Source organism: Fukomys damarensis, unplaced genomic scaffold (genome assembly GCF_012274545.1).
Source record: "Fukomys damarensis isolate Sample0158 unplaced genomic scaffold, DMR_v1.0_HiC HiC_scaffold_34, whole genome shotgun sequence".
NCBI lineage: Eukaryota > Metazoa > Chordata > Mammalia > Rodentia > Bathyergidae > Fukomys > Fukomys damarensis.
The window spans coordinates 5,491,901-5,508,749 of record NW_022900946.1 but is presented as its reverse complement, the minus strand read 5'-3'; the positions used below and the strand labels follow the sequence as shown (position 1 = coordinate 5,508,749).

The 16,849-nt window shown below is 52.6% G+C and overlaps 1 protein-coding gene across 1 annotated transcript in view; it reads left to right on the top strand.

Moving 5' to 3' along the window:
- The window catches only part of Scnn1b (sodium channel epithelial 1 subunit beta), a 55,223-nt gene that overhangs the window by 1,326 nt on the left and 37,048 nt on the right, over positions 1-16,849 (top strand). The gene's annotated exons all lie outside the window — the stretch shown is intronic.

Here is a 16,849-nt window from a genome sequence, read left to right as displayed (position 1 = left end):
CTGGGCGCCGAGCTGCGCGAGTCACCCCGGTGTCGCCCTGGCGGATCTCGTGGTGTCCCCGCTGCAAGGCCAGGGCCTGGAAACTCTTCCGCGGTCCCAGGAAGCGGGACCGAGAGCAGATTTGAACCCGGGCGGGCCGACCCGAGCCCGGGGCATCGCGTCTCCAGGGGGCGTCGATTCATTCGCCCAGCGTCCGCTTCGTGCAGAGCCGGGGAGCCGCTGGCGCTGGGGCTCGGCGCTACGTTCGCGTCCCGAGAAGGTCGTGTCACTCAGGTGTCCTGCACACGTGGGGAGAATGGGGGATACCCGAGCCTGGAGGGGAAACTGAGGCGCGCGGCTTACGAGGGAAACAGCGGGATTCGTTCCGTCCGAGCGAAGAACGGCTCTCCCCCAGCTCTTGGGACGGAGCGAGCTGTAGGGGCGCTGCCAGCCCCAGGACCTGCCTGAGCCCGGCTGGCAGAGACCCCTAGTTGTCCAACCTACCCGCCTGCTGTCTTTCCCTCTCTTCCGAAACTTTCCAACCCGGCTCCTCCACTTCCCAACCCGGCTCCTCCACTTCAGAAACCTTCCGACCCGGCTCCTCCAGCTTCCGCGGGGCGTTCCTGCGGGTCTTTCCCAAGCCTGTGCAGCCAGGCGTCCTTGCCCCGGAAAAGATGCAGGACACCGAGGAGTGTGGTGGGCAGGTGTGTTAGGAATGATTCCGTCCACATCATTCACACCCTCCCCCGTTATATCCTCCAGAAGCATCCACATTGCTACATATAAATCTAGTCCATTTATTTATACTGTAGGTCACCAAATTTGGGACTGATTTTTCTTTTAGACTCTTCTGGTTTTTTGTTGGTTTTTGTTTTGTTTTTCCAGCACTGGGGACTCAACCTGGGGCCTTCACACAGAGCTATATCCCCGAGGCTTTATGTATTTATTTATTTATATATATATTTTTTTGACAGTCTCACTAAGTCACTAAGCTAGACTTGAATTTGTGATCCTCCTGCCCCAGATTCCCGGAGTGCTGGGCTTACAGGCATGAGCCACAATGTCTGACAAACTCTCCTATGAATAGGCTCTTTGGGTGAAGTTCAGTTTCCTGCACTTTGTTCTGAGCGAACTTCATAGGATCAGAATTTGGGGGACGAGGCCCCTTCTCTGTTGCTGCACACTCAGAGACCTGTGTATGTGCACAGGTACCCACTGTGTGTGCACATGCATCCGGACACATACACAACACACACAGGCACAGGCATGCATATGTACCGCGGGCTGCCCAAGTGGAGTGCCAGGGCCCTGTTTGCAGGCCCAGACAAGCACATAAGGAGAGTGTCTGCTTTGGAATGTGTGACAGGACCACCCGGAGTTTGCCAGGACGCTTGTCAAAGATACCTTCGTTAGAGTCCCAGCTTCATCACTTCCTGATCTAGGCGGTTTCCTCCCCCTTTGTGTGCATGCTTACCTCATCTGTAAAATGGACTGGGTAACGGCCCCCTCTCCAGACCCTTAAGTGGAGTAATGGGGTGGTGTAAGCAATGTTTCTGCTCAAGCAGGAAGTCTGGTCTTCAAGACCCCCCAGTGGCCCTGTAGTGGGGTGATGCCCAGAGGCACCATAGGTTTCTCTTCCGCACCCCAAGCGCAGTCAGAACACCAAGCACTGAGAGGGGGCTCAAGGAAGATCTTTCCGCTCAGAGTCGCAAGCCCAGTCTGACATGGGGTCTGACCAAACCAGGGTCCTTGCGAAGGGTCTCCCAGGCGCCTGGTCCTGAGCAAAGACACAGAAATGCGGTGAGCTAAGGCACCCACCTCAAAATACAAGGGAGAGAAGAGGTCACAAAGAAGACCTGTGAGCAACTTGTGTGAGGCACATGCCCCTAGTACAATTTTAAACTATTCCTAAGACTTTTAAATGTGGGAGATGTCAGATGAAGCTCTGCATGCTGGATCCTCTGGAGAAATCAGAAAAGCTGGCAACTCCAGGCCCACATCCGGCTGTGCCTTAGGTGGGGCAGGCACACAGTGTGCTGCAGGCCCCACCCAAGCCACCCTGCACTGGCAAGGAGGAGAAGAAAGTACACATTAACGAGAGGGATTCCCCAGCCAGGCTATCTCCCAGCTGTGCAGTTGTAGGTGATTTCTGTGTCCTCGTAAGTAAAACAGGGACAATGAGCAGCACCTGCCTCAGAGGGTTATTTTAGACATTAAGTGAGTAAGTCAACACACACAGCCTCTGAGAACCATGGTAGATGGCACGTCTTGCCGATGTGGACGCTGATAAGGTGGTGTCAGTCAACCTGGCCAGCACACAGCTCACTTTCCCACCCGCACTCCCTGTGGAGTGCTGTGACCTGCAGAGCTGATGTTGCCCTGCTACGTACCTTTCTCCGCCCAAGCACAGAAGGGCCTTTGCAAGGAAGGTTCCCAAGAGGAAGGGGCTTTGTGAAGGATGCCTAGGAGTTCTGCTGGAGCCAGCGAGTGAGAAAGGCACTCTGCGCAGGGAAAGCAGCCTTTACCTAAGCCCCACCACACAACCAGGCAAAGCGTGTCTAAGAAGTGACAAATAGTGACCCTGCAAGAGGATGAGCAGGAGGCGAGGCGGAGCATGATGGGGAGACAGTCTCGTGCTCGGGGTGGAGCTGGAGCAAGGAAGGGGATGAGTATTTCTCAGGCACTTTTTTTTTTTTCACTTTACTTTTTCTTTATTAGTCTACATTCAGCTGAACTCAGATTTACTGCCTGAATGACCCAAACATACAAAATCCCCGGTCTTTCCCACTGGTTTTAAAAATAAAATCTTCACTTATAAAACTGAAACACTAAAGCATTAAAATACAGAAAGCTCAATTAACTCACTTCACAAAAGCATTAACAGATGACGTATCCCCTCCGTAACTATTTCAAGACAAACAAAGTCAACGTTAACACCAAGTGTAAAAGGACGGGGTTACCGAACGGCAAGAACTCAAACTCTACCCAGACAAGGCTGTAATGGCAACTAACAAACCACTGAAGACACAGAGTCCCAAACACGGCTATACAGGGGTCACAGCACGGCTGGGGCCGCTGCACCTCACAACACAGCAACGTGGACGGGTGGGGCGGCCGGAGGGCCGGCTGACGTGGTAACTGTGATGTGTCGAACTGAATCGTCTGGCCGGCGGGCAGGCGGAAGCGCAGGAGAGGAGGCCGCAGCCCGCGAGGGCCTTTATCTGTACTGGTAGTACATGCTGTGGTCTGCGTTCCTGCTGTAGCCGTCCTGTGAGGACTGGTAGGAGCTTCTCAGGCACTTTGTGTGTGCCTCTGCTCCTGTAGTCACCACCCTGGAGTCCTCACAGCACCGCTAGGAATCAGGGTTTGTGGTCCCCGTTTCCTGAGGTACACGGAGGCTGCAGGAGGCTTAGCCACTCCCGGAATCTTGCAGTGGGTCCATGGTGTGGCTGGGCAGACGTCATGTCTGTCCACTGAAAGCCTGGGTGCCCTCTCTGAGCCCCAGGTTTCTCACTGTAAAGTGGAGACCCTGCTGGCAAAGACGGCTGCACAGCCCTGTGGGAGGCTCAGATGGGAGCGTAAGCGCCAGGCCGCAGCTTGGGACCAGCTCCCCGCCGTCGCTGTGGTCACCTGTGCTGCTCCGGCCCTCTGAGCAGAGAACCCAGGGAGTGATGCAGCAGCCCAGGGGGTCTGGCGTGTGGACCCCAAAAGCAGCACAAGCAGCCCCCAGAGCCTCAGGAATGTGATGCTATCCCGCCAAGCACATCCACCCCACCCTAGAAGAGAGGCCACCACGGTGAGAACTGTGTCCCCAAGAGGATACACATGAGAAGGCATGAAGGGTCGGAGCCCACAAGGTCCTGTTTCTTTATAGATAGGAAAGGTGACTGGCTGTGGAGATGCTGGGCTGGTGTCTGTTAGAGTCTGCCATTTAGAACTTGTTCTCTTTTCTGGCTTTCAGCCTCCACCTGCCCACTTTGAGGGCCTGGAATGAACCCTGACTTTTAAAGGGTCTATTTCCCAGTAAGGCATGCCCATCATGAGGGCCCCTCTGAGCCTGGGCCCTGTAGAGTCTCCCTCCTGTGTCCCCGTGAGAATGTGTCCAGGCCCAAGTTCTCAGCACTGGGGACAATCCCAGGACTCTACAAGAGGAGCAGCAAAGGGACCCAAGGCAGGGGCAGATAGGCAAGCCTAGGCTGGGGACAGTCACATCCTGCGGAGGAATCCTCTCCAAAGCCTTCATGAATAATGAGCAGAGTCCAACATGGTGGCGCAGGCCTGTAATGCCAGTCATCCAGAAGGCTGAGGCAGAAGGATCACAAGTCCATGCCCAGCAAGACCATCTCAAAAAAAATAAATAAATAGTAAAGGGCTAGGGATGCAGTTCATTGCAAACGCCATCCCCCAGAAAAGGTGGCAAAATGCAGCCTTGCCTTAAAGGTAAGGATTGCTTGGGCTGCCTGTTGAGTTAATGTGTTCTGCGTGACGGCAAACAACTAAATCCCTCCTAAGCCCAGGCGTGCTGTACTAGTAAAACTATCTGCCCAGTTAGGACAAAGAGCTCTTTCTACTGATAAAGAGCATATGCAAGTCAAAGACCAACAGGGCTGGGGATTTAGCTTGGTGGCAGCATGCCTGCCTGGCAAGCACAAGGTCCTGAGTTCAATCCTCAGTACCATAAACACACACAAAAAAAATTGAAGACCAACCACCACATCAAAAAACAGGGTGGAGGGAGGTAGGATTGGGCTGAGCACAGAACACCAGAAGTACAAACTGAATTCAGAGAGAGATTCTCAACCGCACTCCCCAAAAGCAAGAAAAGGGAGAGAAAGAAATACAAAGTAAAGCCACAAGGAGTCTCCCAGCTGTCCACCTCCTGAGTGATGTTCAGGCGCAGAAAGCATGTGGAGAAATCTCACTCCGACGGGTTGGGCATACCTGTTGCTGTGACAAAATGCCTGAGATAAAAAACTTAAAAGGAGGGAGGGTTATTTTGGCTTGAGGTTACAGCCCGAAGTTGCTTGGCCCTGTTTCCTGTGGGTCTGTGATGAGGCAGAACCTCACAGGGGGGAAGGAGTGGCCCAGCAATGGCCTCACCTCAGGGCCCTGGGAAGCAAGAGGGGCAGGGGCCCGTGGACCACTATTCGCCCTCAAGGCCTCCGCCCATAACTGCTTCCTCCTGAGGCCCCAACCCCTCAAGTTCCCACCACCTTCCTACAGCACCCAGGTGCCCACAGAGCTTTCAGGGGCCTTCCAGACCCCAGCGTAGCCCCCGGTGGGGGCACTGCCCAAGCACCTCCCCAGGAACCTGCCACTTCACCCCTAGGATTTAGCCGGTGGGCATCCTTGGCTGGCACAGGGCTGTTTGGTGCTGTTTGTCAGAGCTAAGGGAAGGAGGCTTTCTAAACATTCATCAGAAAGGGACCAAGCGCTGTGCTTGGCTAGGAGAACAGCCACTCAAGAGAACAGGATGTGGCCCCCGGAAGGAAGTCAGCCCCACTCTGTACCCAGGTGGGAAGCCACCTCCCAGAGGTACCGGAAGTGTGAGTTGTGGAAGAGTCCTCGGTGTGCATGTGTGTGTCACTAAACTCCCGAGCCTACGCCAGGAGCTAGCCAGAGTGGTTGCCTTTGCAGATGTGAAACTGATGCCCTCATGTGAGACAGAGGAAATTCTTCACCGTGTGCAATGTGGTACTCTTGGATTTTTTTCCACCCCCAAATTTTAGCATATTACATTATATTTATATTTATAAACTGTAGCCAACTACACCTTCTTCTTATTTAAGCAAGCATAACACTAGTGAGGCAAACCCCCCTTAAGGTTACCCAAATTATAAGTCAGGTTGCAAATAAAAATGAATTTTTTTCGGAAGTAGGGGCTTTGGTCACAAAGAGGTAAAAGCTATAGGACCCCGCTTTTCCGCAGCCCTAGAAGTAGCCGGTGCTGTCGGGCGGTGGTGGGGACTTGTCATTTACTGGGACAGAGGTCCGTTGTGCTGGGGGTGCTTGTTTCAGGGTTTGGAAATGGATCGTGGTGATGACTGCAACGCCACTGTAAGTGCTGTCAGTGCCCTTGGGTTTGTGTGCTTGGCTTCAAATGGTGAATTCCGTGGTATACATTTCGCCACGCTAAAGAAAATAGGAATGACTCAAAAGAAAATGAACGTAAGGGCTTTACCATGAGGTTTCTTGGGGCTGTCGAGGAGTGCTGGCCTGTGTGGATTAAAATGCATTATCCACAGCCCCCACACCTCGCTGTGTGCCTGGGATTGTTCCAGGGCCGGGATCGGGAGAGCAGGGCAGAGAAGTCACCCCTGGACCAGGTCCTAAGACCAGAGTTCAAACAAAGTGGTTGTCAGGGTTATGTATGGAAGCAACAAGTCTGTATTTTCATATCACTGTATTGGCAAACTGTTAAAAATACGCATTTCCCAGATGTAAGTTACAAAACGTCGAGTCAGACAAAATCTTGGAGGGTGGGGTGATATAAAAGATGTGGTCATGCTTCTCCCAGGCCTTCCAAGTACAGAGATAGAATCCTGGTTTTACCCCATAGCTGTGTGACTCAGGAAAGTTACTGATATCTCTGTGCTTCAGTTCTCTCATTTATAAAACAGTAATGAAAATAATTCTCATCTCATGAGGAATGTTACAAAGACTAAATGTATCAAATACTTAGAACAATGCAAAGCCCCACAGAAAGTCCTAAATAAATGGGGTTTTTTATTTTAATAAACTTGAAGAAGACTGAAAGCCTTAGAAATTTTTTAAAATTTTTTTCTTTTATTGAGTTTATTGGTACATTTAGGTATACAGTACAATTACATTCATTATTGGGATCTTGTACCTTTACATGACAGGACTTGGTTCTCATTTTTTTTTCCCCTTGTCTGTGTCCTCCCTTCACCCCCTCCTCCCCTACCCATTTACAAACACTTTATTTCCATTTTTTCATATCTTTTTTCTTTTCCCTTATTACCTTTCCCCTACCCTTCCCATTTTCCCTTTACCTTTAGCCCTTTTCTTCCTATTTCACATGGTCAGTTATCTCATTACGGTCTTATGTACTATTATAGCTTTTCACACCAGAGAGACTATTCAGTATTTACACATGTGTGACTTATTTATTTCACTTAAGAGTATATCCTCAATATGTATCCATTTTCCTATGAATGAATCTAATTTCTCATTCTTTATGGCTGAGTAGTATTCCATTTTATAGAAAAACCACATCTTCTTTATCCAGTTTCCAACAGATGGGCAAATGGGCTGTTTCCAAGTTTTAGCTATTGCAAACTGTGCTGCTATAAACATGGGTGCACATATATCACTGTGGTATGTTTCTTTTAATTCTTTTGGAAAGATACCCAGCAGAGGGATGGCTGGGTCCAATGGAATCTCTAGTCCCAGCTCTTTGAGGTATCTCCATATTGATTTCCATGGTGGTTGCACCAGTCTGCACTCCCACCAACAATGCAGAAGGATTCCTTTCTCCCCACAACCCGCCAACATTTGCCGTTGGTTGATTTCTTGATAGCAGCCATTCTTTGTGGGGTGAGGTGGAATCTGTGTTGTTGTCATCTGCACCTCTCGAATGACCAGTGATGTGGAACATTTTTTCATATATTTACTTGCTGCTTTTACTTCTTTGTCTGAGAAGTGTCTGTTCATTTCAGATGCCCAGTTTTGAATTGGGTCTTTATATTTGGGGGCTGATTATTTTGAGTTCTTTATATATTCTAGATAATAGTCCTTTGTCTAAGGAGCAGCTGGTAAAAATTTTTTTCCCACATTGTAGGTTGTCTCTTAGTTCTGTTGATGGCTTCTTTTGCAGAGCAGAAGCTTTTTAATAAGATGAGATCCCAGTTGTTGATTCATTCTGCTAGTTCCCATGCTACTGAGGATTTGTTCATAAAGTCTTTTCCTATGCCAATGTCTTCCAGAGTTCTGCCTAACTTATCTTCCAGCAAGTTCAGTGTTTGTTTTAATATTTAGATCTTTAATCCACTTGGATTTTACTTTAGTGCATGGTGAAAGATAAGGGTCTAGTTTTAATCTTTGGCAGGTTGAGATCCAGTTTTTCCAACACCATTTATTAAAGAGGCTATCTTTCCTCCAGTGGGGATGGTCTTTAAAGGGGAAATTTATTTTTTATAGTAAGGAAATGCATCCTAGACAAAATGCCTTCCCAAGGCTCAGTTGCACCTGCGGGGTTCGCAGAGGTGGTGGGCTTGCTGAGAGTTTGGTCGGGAAGCAGGCAGGAGCGCAGGTGCCTGGGTGGCCACAGCTGGAGTCCTGCCCACCTTTCTCCTCCTCCCCAGGACCCGCTGACTGGGGAAGTCTTGAGTGTCGGGGTCTGGGGATTTGGGGACCCCTTGACAAACATGGCCCCTTCCCTGCTGACCTCCAGGACAAATCCAAGCAACCTTGTTTCCCCTTGAGTGCTGGAGAACTCATTCCCAAGCCGTGCTCGGGAAGAAAGACCAAGCTCTGGGAAGCCGGTTGTGTCCTCAGGAAGACTCCGGATTTGGCTCTGTCTCTGGTGTTAAGGGGAGGCCAGATCGTAAACCGGGGCCCTTCTGTAGGGCTTTGGTGGGCTCCAGTGATTCTCTGATCTAGCCTAGGAGTTTGAATTGTACTTGGAAAACATCAGGCCCGCTCCCTACCCAGGAGGGGTCCGCTTTGCCCTGCTAGAGGTCTGTACCGCAGGGAAAAGGGTTAGATGGTGGAGGCTTGGATTTGAGTACTGAGAGGAATCCTGAGAAGCCGCTGGGTCTGAGGCTGGGGACTTCTTTGAAGACAGCCTGAGGAGGACGTATTAGAGATGGGGGGGCTGGAAATTGGTTAGACACAGGTCTGGCAGGTGGCAGTAGGTGATCAATAATGGAGCAGGGAGGAAGGGTGAGAGGAGAGGGGAGGAGACAGGAAACGGAGGGAAAGGCAGGAAGAGGAGCCAGCAGGCCTGGCCTCCTGCACCCACGGACACCCCTCCCTCCTGGGCTGCGTAAACCCAAGGTGTGGAAGGGGCTGCAGTGGGTTCACCCATAGCAGAAGGGTTCCTGGGGCCGGTTTAGCCCAGGCTGCCTGGGCAGATGATTCCTGTCCTCAAAGCTCGGAGGTTTGGGGGTTCAGATCTCCCAGACTTCCGCCTCTGCGTAGTGGTGAAGTGAAGGCAGGTGCCCAGGCTGGCATTGGGGCCCAGCGCCTTCTGTGTCCCCCACCCCCTTCTCTCCCACCCCCAATGCACAGGGACCCTGTGAGAGGTCAGGGAGGCAGGGGCACACCCCGCTTAGCTGCACGGCCACTGGCCCATCGATTAAGTCCTGCCGGGTCAGGAGAGTGGCGGAGTGTGGGGCAGGACTGGGAGATCACTCAGGCCCGAGGCCCCGTGTATGGGAGGAGGTGGTGCAGTGGGGTCAGCCTCGCTTCGCTATCCCTGCCTGTTGGAACTTGGTGACTGCAAGTGATTAACCAGATGTGAGACCATGATACAATACGGGGCATGTGGGGCCAGGGCCCAGGGCTCAGAAAGGCAAAGCCTGACGCAGAGGCTGCTGGGAAATGGGGCCACAGGAGCACACGCTGCCCACCGGCTTTCCTGTTCTGTCTTGGATTGATGCCTTTCATCCCCAGCCCTTCATCATCATTGTCCCTGTGACTGTCACCATAGCAACCTTCTGGTCACTCACACAGCTTCTCAGACCCAGAAGCCAGCCCAGGGATGGGGAAACAGAGAAGGAGGACATGATGTCTCCACTCCCTAGATAGATGCCAAAGGATGAGGACTCTGACCTCTGGGAGATCCCAATTTACTCCTATCTCTGCCCCTTCAAGCTCTGTGACTCCAGGGCTCTGGACCTCCAAGGCCCGTAAAGCAGCGGCGGCCTCCGTTCCTGCCTACTAGGGCTTTGGGAAAGGCTACCTGAGCTGAGCGGACAAAGCCCTGGCTGAGGGCCTGGCTCGAGTCATAAAAGCAAAGCAAACACAGGAAAATATTCTGGTGGGGGAGGCAGCAGTTAAGGGAATTGCTTGGGGCTTCCGGCTCCGAGTTCCCAGCAGCCCAGATTTGAAGAAGCAGGTGCTGCCCTGCACGGGAAGGAATGGTGGCGGGGAGCAGAGGCCACTAAGGGACTACTTCCTCCCATGATTCCACGGGGTGGGGAAGAGCAGAGCCTGGGCCTGCAGGAGAGCTGAGAGGCCAGAGCTGGGCTGAGAGCGTGCAGGGACCAGGCCTCTCCCAGGCTGGCTTGGGGAGGTCCCTCGAGCTGCCAGCACAGACCCCACCATGCACAGTGACATTTCCTTCTGGACTCTTCTCCTGCTTTGATGATTTGTTTCTGAACAGAAATAAAGGTGGGCACCTAAGGTTGATCCTATGCCAGGCAACCCTGAGTGTCTACCTCCAGCCCCCAGGCCTGTGTCTGTGTGCCATACAACATGCACTCCATTGTGAAGTATGCCCCCTTGAATTGTGCAGTGCACAACTTAGGAAGCTAGACACTCCTTCCTGGAGAAGGTACAGAATGACCTTGTGTGCATCAGCTCCAGGTCCACACAGAGGAGGGTTGGATGGTGTGTTCATGCCAGTTAAGACCCAAAGAGCCAGCTGGGTGTGGTGGTGCATGCCTGTAAGCTTAGCACTTAGGAAGCTGAGGCAGGAGGATTGCTGTGAGTTCAAGGCAAGCCTGAACTGCCTAGGGAGACCCTGTCTCAAAACAAACAGAAATATCCAAAGGGCCCGGGTTGGTTTGTCGCTGTCCCTGAAAAGGTTGTGTCTGAGCATTATGGTGACTGGTGATGGCGGAAGATTTTTATTTGTTCACACATGGATTTAATTCTGCTGGGTCACTCTCACTATGTGACTTGAGGCAGATCACTTGGCCTCTCTGCCTCGTGCATAGTAATACATGTGGCAACAACACTAGCTCTCCCTGGCCACGAGAAGGAAATGAGATCACCAGGATCAAACACTGAGCCTGCTGCCTGTGAATGCTGCCTTAGCCCTTCATGCCAAGGTTCAGTGAAATCACAGGCAGGGAGGTCGGTCTGGAAGCCACTCGCTCCCCGACATTCTGCCAGGGCGATGGGGGTCAGCAAACAGAGCTGGAGTGGTCAGGGCTCCAAGGGCCTTGTCAGCTTCGCCTCCCTGGGGTCAAGTGCTCTCAGGCTCGGAGGCCGTGCAGGGTCCCTGCGCAGATGAGGCCAGGACGGAGAGGGCCCAGGGTGGCCCTAGCCCAGGGGCCTGCAAACGACAACTCATGGGCCGGCCGGCTTTGCTTGACTGCCCCTTTTTGTGCAGCCTGTGAGCTAAGGATGGTTTTTATACAGTTGGAAAAGCCCAAGAGAAGCCCACTATGGCAGTGCATGCCTGGATCCCAGCACTCTGGGAGGCTGAGGCAGGAGGATCATTTGCTCAAGCCCAGCCTGGGCAGTTTAACAATTTAGTGAGCACCTGTCTCAAAATTTAAAATAAATATTTCAAAAAGGACTTGAGCTATAGGAAAGGCCTTGAGTTCAGTGCCTGGTACCACTTCAAAAGAAAAAAAATGTTCATGACACATGCAAATGATGTGCATCAAAATTCAGTGTCGTATGACCCTCAAATACAAACACACACAAAGCTCTCAAATATCAATGCTAGGCTCTTACCTAACAAGTTTGCTGACCCCTGCTGTGGCCAGCAGTTCCCAAACCTGCAACACGGTTGAATTCCCTAGGGAGTTTTGCGAACGCTTGTGTTTCTGTCACACCACGACCACGGAAATCTGCGTGTCTGGGGGAGCCAGGCAGCAGTGTTTAGAGATCTGCAGATGGGTCCACCAGGCACCGGCACTGGAGAACGGCCCCAGGTTTCCCCTCCATGTGTGCCCTGGCAGAGCGAGGCCAGCTGCCCCTTCCCATAACCCAAAAGCTGGCCCGGAGTCTGAGGCCCCCGCACCAGTGGGCGACGTCCCAAGCATGTGCCCCTCACGCCTTATTTTGTGTGTTCTGTGTAGCAATTTTTGTTGAGGGTGGGTGCTGGGGATCAAACCCGGGTCCTCAAACATGCTAAGCATGGGCTTTTACCATTGTGCTACCCTCCTAGCCCCAGTAACTTGTTTTGTTTTGGCAGTACTGGGATTGCATTGAGGGCCTTGCACGTGCTAAGAAAGTGCTTTACCACTGAGCTATGTCCCTGTTGTTTTAAAGTTTATTTCTAAACAGCGTCTTGTTAAGTTACTCAGGCTAGACTTGAATTTGTGATCTTCCTCCCAAATAGCTAAAATTATAGGATTGTACCACCTTGCCTGGCTTCTACTATTTTAAATGGGCAAATTTCATTTTGATGTCTGGGTTTCAGATTTCTCTCAAAACACTTCGAGACTGAGTCCTCCTGAGCTCCCAGATCCAGATGGTAATAATCGGCTGGATCTGGTGGGCTTTGCGAGATCACCTTCCTGGCCCCCAAAGCATTAGAGTTTGATGCCTCTGTCTGACTCGAGGCCAGCCCTTCTCAAACTGTAATATTCCACGTCACCAGGAGTCTGGTTAAGACACAGACACCGGCTAGGCTGTAGCTCACGGATAGAGCACTGAATTCTGTGACAGAGGCCCTGGATTCCGTCCCCAGCACCAAAAATGAGTGAAAAATGAAGGCGCAGATTCTAACCCAGAGGCTGAGTGGAGTCTGAATTTTGAATCTCTAACGACCGCTGCCGCCAGTCTCGGTGTCAGCCTTTGAGCTGTAAGGCCACAGGGCAGTGGTTCTCAGATCTTAGCACGGCCTCTAGTTCCTGGGAGGTGGACACAAGGCGACTGCTTGCCAGAACCCCGAGTTTCTGATTCTGGGGGTGGGAGGGGCCTGAGGCTCTGCTTCCCTAGCAAGCACCTGGGGTCTGTGGCGGTGGCCCCTGTCCGCTGCTCTCATCTGTGCCTGGACACAGGCCCAGTGGGCTTTCATTCCCTTGGAGGACAGATTCCCTGACAGCCAGTTCTCAAGCAGAGAATAGGGTCTTGGGTGGCTTCCTCAGCCAAACTGTTTAACCAGACTGGAGCAGTTTCCTCAGGCTCGAATGGACAATTCCAGGGCGTAACTGGAGCAGGGAGGAGGCAGAACTTCGTGTCTGTGTGTTGGAAACTTCTTCCTCACACCAAGGGCTCTGACCTGTGCTGCTTCCAGCCAGGGCTCTTCCGAGGAGGTCTTGCCTCAGCTGCTGCAGGGAGCCTCAGTACGGGCGGGCTTGGGTGGGCCCAGACCCCCAGTTTGAGGCCTGAAGCCACGAGGTGGGAGGGGACAGGCCACGCCCCACAGATAGCTGTCACTGCTGCACTGTGGGGCTGCACTGGGCTCAGAGCCATGGAGCGCAACTGCCCTGAACAGGAATGACCACCAGGCCAGCGCCAGTCCCTCTCCTAGGCGCCCTTGGACTTGAGAGGGCTGCAGGCCAGATCCGGATGCTGAGCTCCGGGTGATCAGAGATTAGGACTCGCTATGCTCTCTTCCTCCCCAAAGCCTCTCCATGCCAGCAGCTTGTACTGGGCCGGGATTTAAAGTCCCAGGTAGCAGGTGGGCCGTGGGGCGGGGCGCTCGCGCTGCCTGCGTGCTGTGCCCCTTCGCTCCCAGCGGGGTGGCCCTGGGCCAGGGACTCCTCGACGGGTGGACTCCAGCCTTAAGTGAAACGTTTGCAGAACATCCTGTGACAGTGGCTGGATCTCGTTTTGATGCTGCTGCTTGGGAATCCGGACTCTGCTCTGTGCTCACCGCGCACCGCAGTGGGATTGGGGGCATTCCCAGCTCCCAGCAGCAGCCAGAGGTGGATCGTAGCCAGCGGGAGGCACAGCCTCAGCTGCCCAGGCTGACCTTGAATTCGTAATCCTCCTGCTTCCGCTTCCCAAACAGCTGGGATTACAGGTGTGTGCCTCCACCCCAGCCACCTACCCCTTAAACTGGTAGTGAGCAAGGACTTCCTAATCCTGGCATTAAATATGGAACCATTTCCGTAGACAGTTATGGAATTCTTTGGGGAGAAAAAAAACAGGTGGGGGATTTAGCTCAGTGGTGCCTCTGCCTGCTTTCAAGCCCAAGGTCAGGAGTTCTATCCCCAGTACCAAAAAGAAAAAAGAAAAAAAAAAAAGAAAGAAAAAAGAAAAGAAAAAGACTTGGAGAGGAGAAAACAGATTCACCCCAAAGCGGAAATCATTCCTACTCAGGGGTGGTGGGTTGGCCTCCTTGTCCTGGTCCTCTGATCCTGCACTTAGGGAACCTCGGTCTCCTCTCACCCTCCCTCACCCTGAGACCTGCAGGCCCGTCTTCCTTTTTTGCTGTTTGGTCTGCTCAGGCTGCCATAATGAATTCCAGACTGGGAGGCCCATGCCGCCCGTCTTCACCCAGTTCTGGAGCCGACCCAGGACCCAGGTCAGCTGGGCCGGTCTCCCCAGACCCTCCCCGGCTTGCCGATGGCCTCCTCCCTGTCGCTGTGTCCTCTCGAGCTCTTTCCTCTGTGCACATGCACCCCTGTGTCCCTTCACTGGGGTAAGACCCACACTACTTGACCTGCTTTGAGCTTAATCTCCTCTCCCTATGCCCTGACTCCAAACACCGGCACGTTCCGAGGTTCTGGGGTCAGGGCGTCAGCGTGAGAGTTTCTCCCGTTTTGATCAGTATGTGTCTGGGATGCATAATAAACACACTTCCCACATTTCACATCTTGATCCTTTTTGCTTCCCCTTCCTCCCCTCCCATTTCTGCCTCACCAACCCCCTTGTCACCTCCATGTGGCCTATGTGTGTTTCCTAGTGTCCATCTTTTATATTGCTCTTTAAATTGTTTATACTTTGGGTTCCTGATTCTGGGATATTAAATATTTAAACTTCTGTGCGTGACTTATTTCACTTAGCACTGTGGTCTCAAGGGGCGTCCATTTTCCCACGGACAGCTTCTTTATGGCAGAGTAGTACTCCGCTGTGTGTGAACTCTTTTCTTCATCCATTCTCCTGTTGATGGACCTAGAGGCTGCTTCCAAGATTTAGCGACCGTGAATTGTGCTGCTGTAAACATGGGCTCGTGCTTCTTACTGTCCTGTGCTGTCTTTGATGCTTCGGGGGAGATATCCAGGTGGGGAATAGCTGGGTGGGATGGAATCTTAGTTTTCGTATTTAGTAACATTTCCCTAATGAACACAGGTATTTGGAGATGACCTGTTTCAGCCTATGACACGGCTGCAGGGGGCAGGGGCCTAGAAGGAACAGGTGCTCCTGCCCAGCCCTCGCCCTCCACGCAGCAGTGCTGGGGTGCAGAATGTGCACCTTCCAGTGAGAAAGGCTTCCAGTCAAGAACAGCCGCAGTGACCCAGACGGAGCACGGTGTCTGAACGCCAACCCTGCCCCAAACCCCGACGTGCTTATTGAACACCTGCTCTGTGCAGAGGGTCGAGCTTTGGCAGTGAGGAATGTCTGGGGACCTCTTCGACCAGCGGGCGGCTGAGAGAGGGAGGTAAATAGTCCCGGTACATGGCAGACGGGAAACAGGAGATGCCACGGAGGAACGGATATGACTCTGCGCTGCGGACTCCCTGCAGGAGGAGGCGTGCGAGCCTGGACACTGGGTGAGGGTTCCTGGGGCAGAGACAGCAGTGAGGAGGGGCAAGGGCAAAGCATGGCAAGGGGGTTTCTGGAGTCTCCACGGGATTCATCAAGGGCCCAGTGGATGCAAGAAGCGAAAAAGTTTCTCGCAGCAGTGTGCCCACCCTGGCCCTCCCCTGACAATCTGTTAGGTGCTCCCTCTGTTTAAATCTTCAGACCAAACCAGTGAAATAGGTTCTCTCTCGCTCGCTCTCTCTCTCTCTCTCTCTCTCTCTCTCCCTCTCTCCCTCTCTCTCCTTACAGATAGGAAAACCAGGGCACAGAGAAGGTAGATAAATTCCACAAGATCACACAGCAGGTAGGCGACAGAGCTGGGGTTTGAACCTACGTACTTAACCGCTGGCCCGTTTTGAAGGGAGGTGAGGGGAAGAAAAGGAGATGTGCTGGTTGGAACCAGGCTGTGAGGCATCTTTAATGCCAGCTAAGGTCCTGGCTGCAGTCTGCAGACAGGGAGCTCCTGGAAGTTTTGGGAGGAATGTGACACAGTGGGAACGGAGCTCGGAAATGAGTCCAAGACAGAATCTTTCTTCCGTGGAGCTGGGAAAGCCCCTCCCAGCAGCAGTCCCTTCTAAGGCAGCCTCGCAGATGAGGAAGTCAACTTAGCAGCCACCCACACGGCCTCCACTTTCTCCCAAATAGTCACAAAAGCCAACGTTTGTTCACCACGATGCCCGGTGCTCTGTGTGACCTCACTGGGGTGGGGGAGCCTGTGAGGGGGAGATGCCCCCGGCGGCACCAAAGATGGGGCAACTGAGGCCAGGAGGGCGTGACGTGATTTTGCCAAGATCACGCAACCATTTTTAACAACAGTACCATCCGGCCAGGCACAGGCTCGTAATCCCAGCCCTCTGGGAGTCTGACCCAGGATAGTCACAAGTTTTAGCCCAGCCTGGACTACAAAGAGATTTAGCGAGACCATGTCTCAAAATAAAAAAGGGCTGGGGATGCAGCTCAGTGCAAGGCCTGGCGTTCAAGCCCCAGGTTTGTGAGTAATCATTATAATAACAATAACATCGTTCACGTTCCCCAGTGGGACGCAGAGGGACTGAGGCCTTCATGTATCCTCAGGTTGGCTGATTTTTCTGACTCTCTCCCAGGTGCTGCATTTTAGCAACAAGCATGTGCGCGCACTTGTGCTTGAATCTTCCAAGCTGTAGCTGATACCGCCCTCTCCCAGCTGGCTCCAGCCCAGAGAAGGGAGGAAATGAAACTGACCACAGCCTTCCTGCCACGTTAGTACCCACCC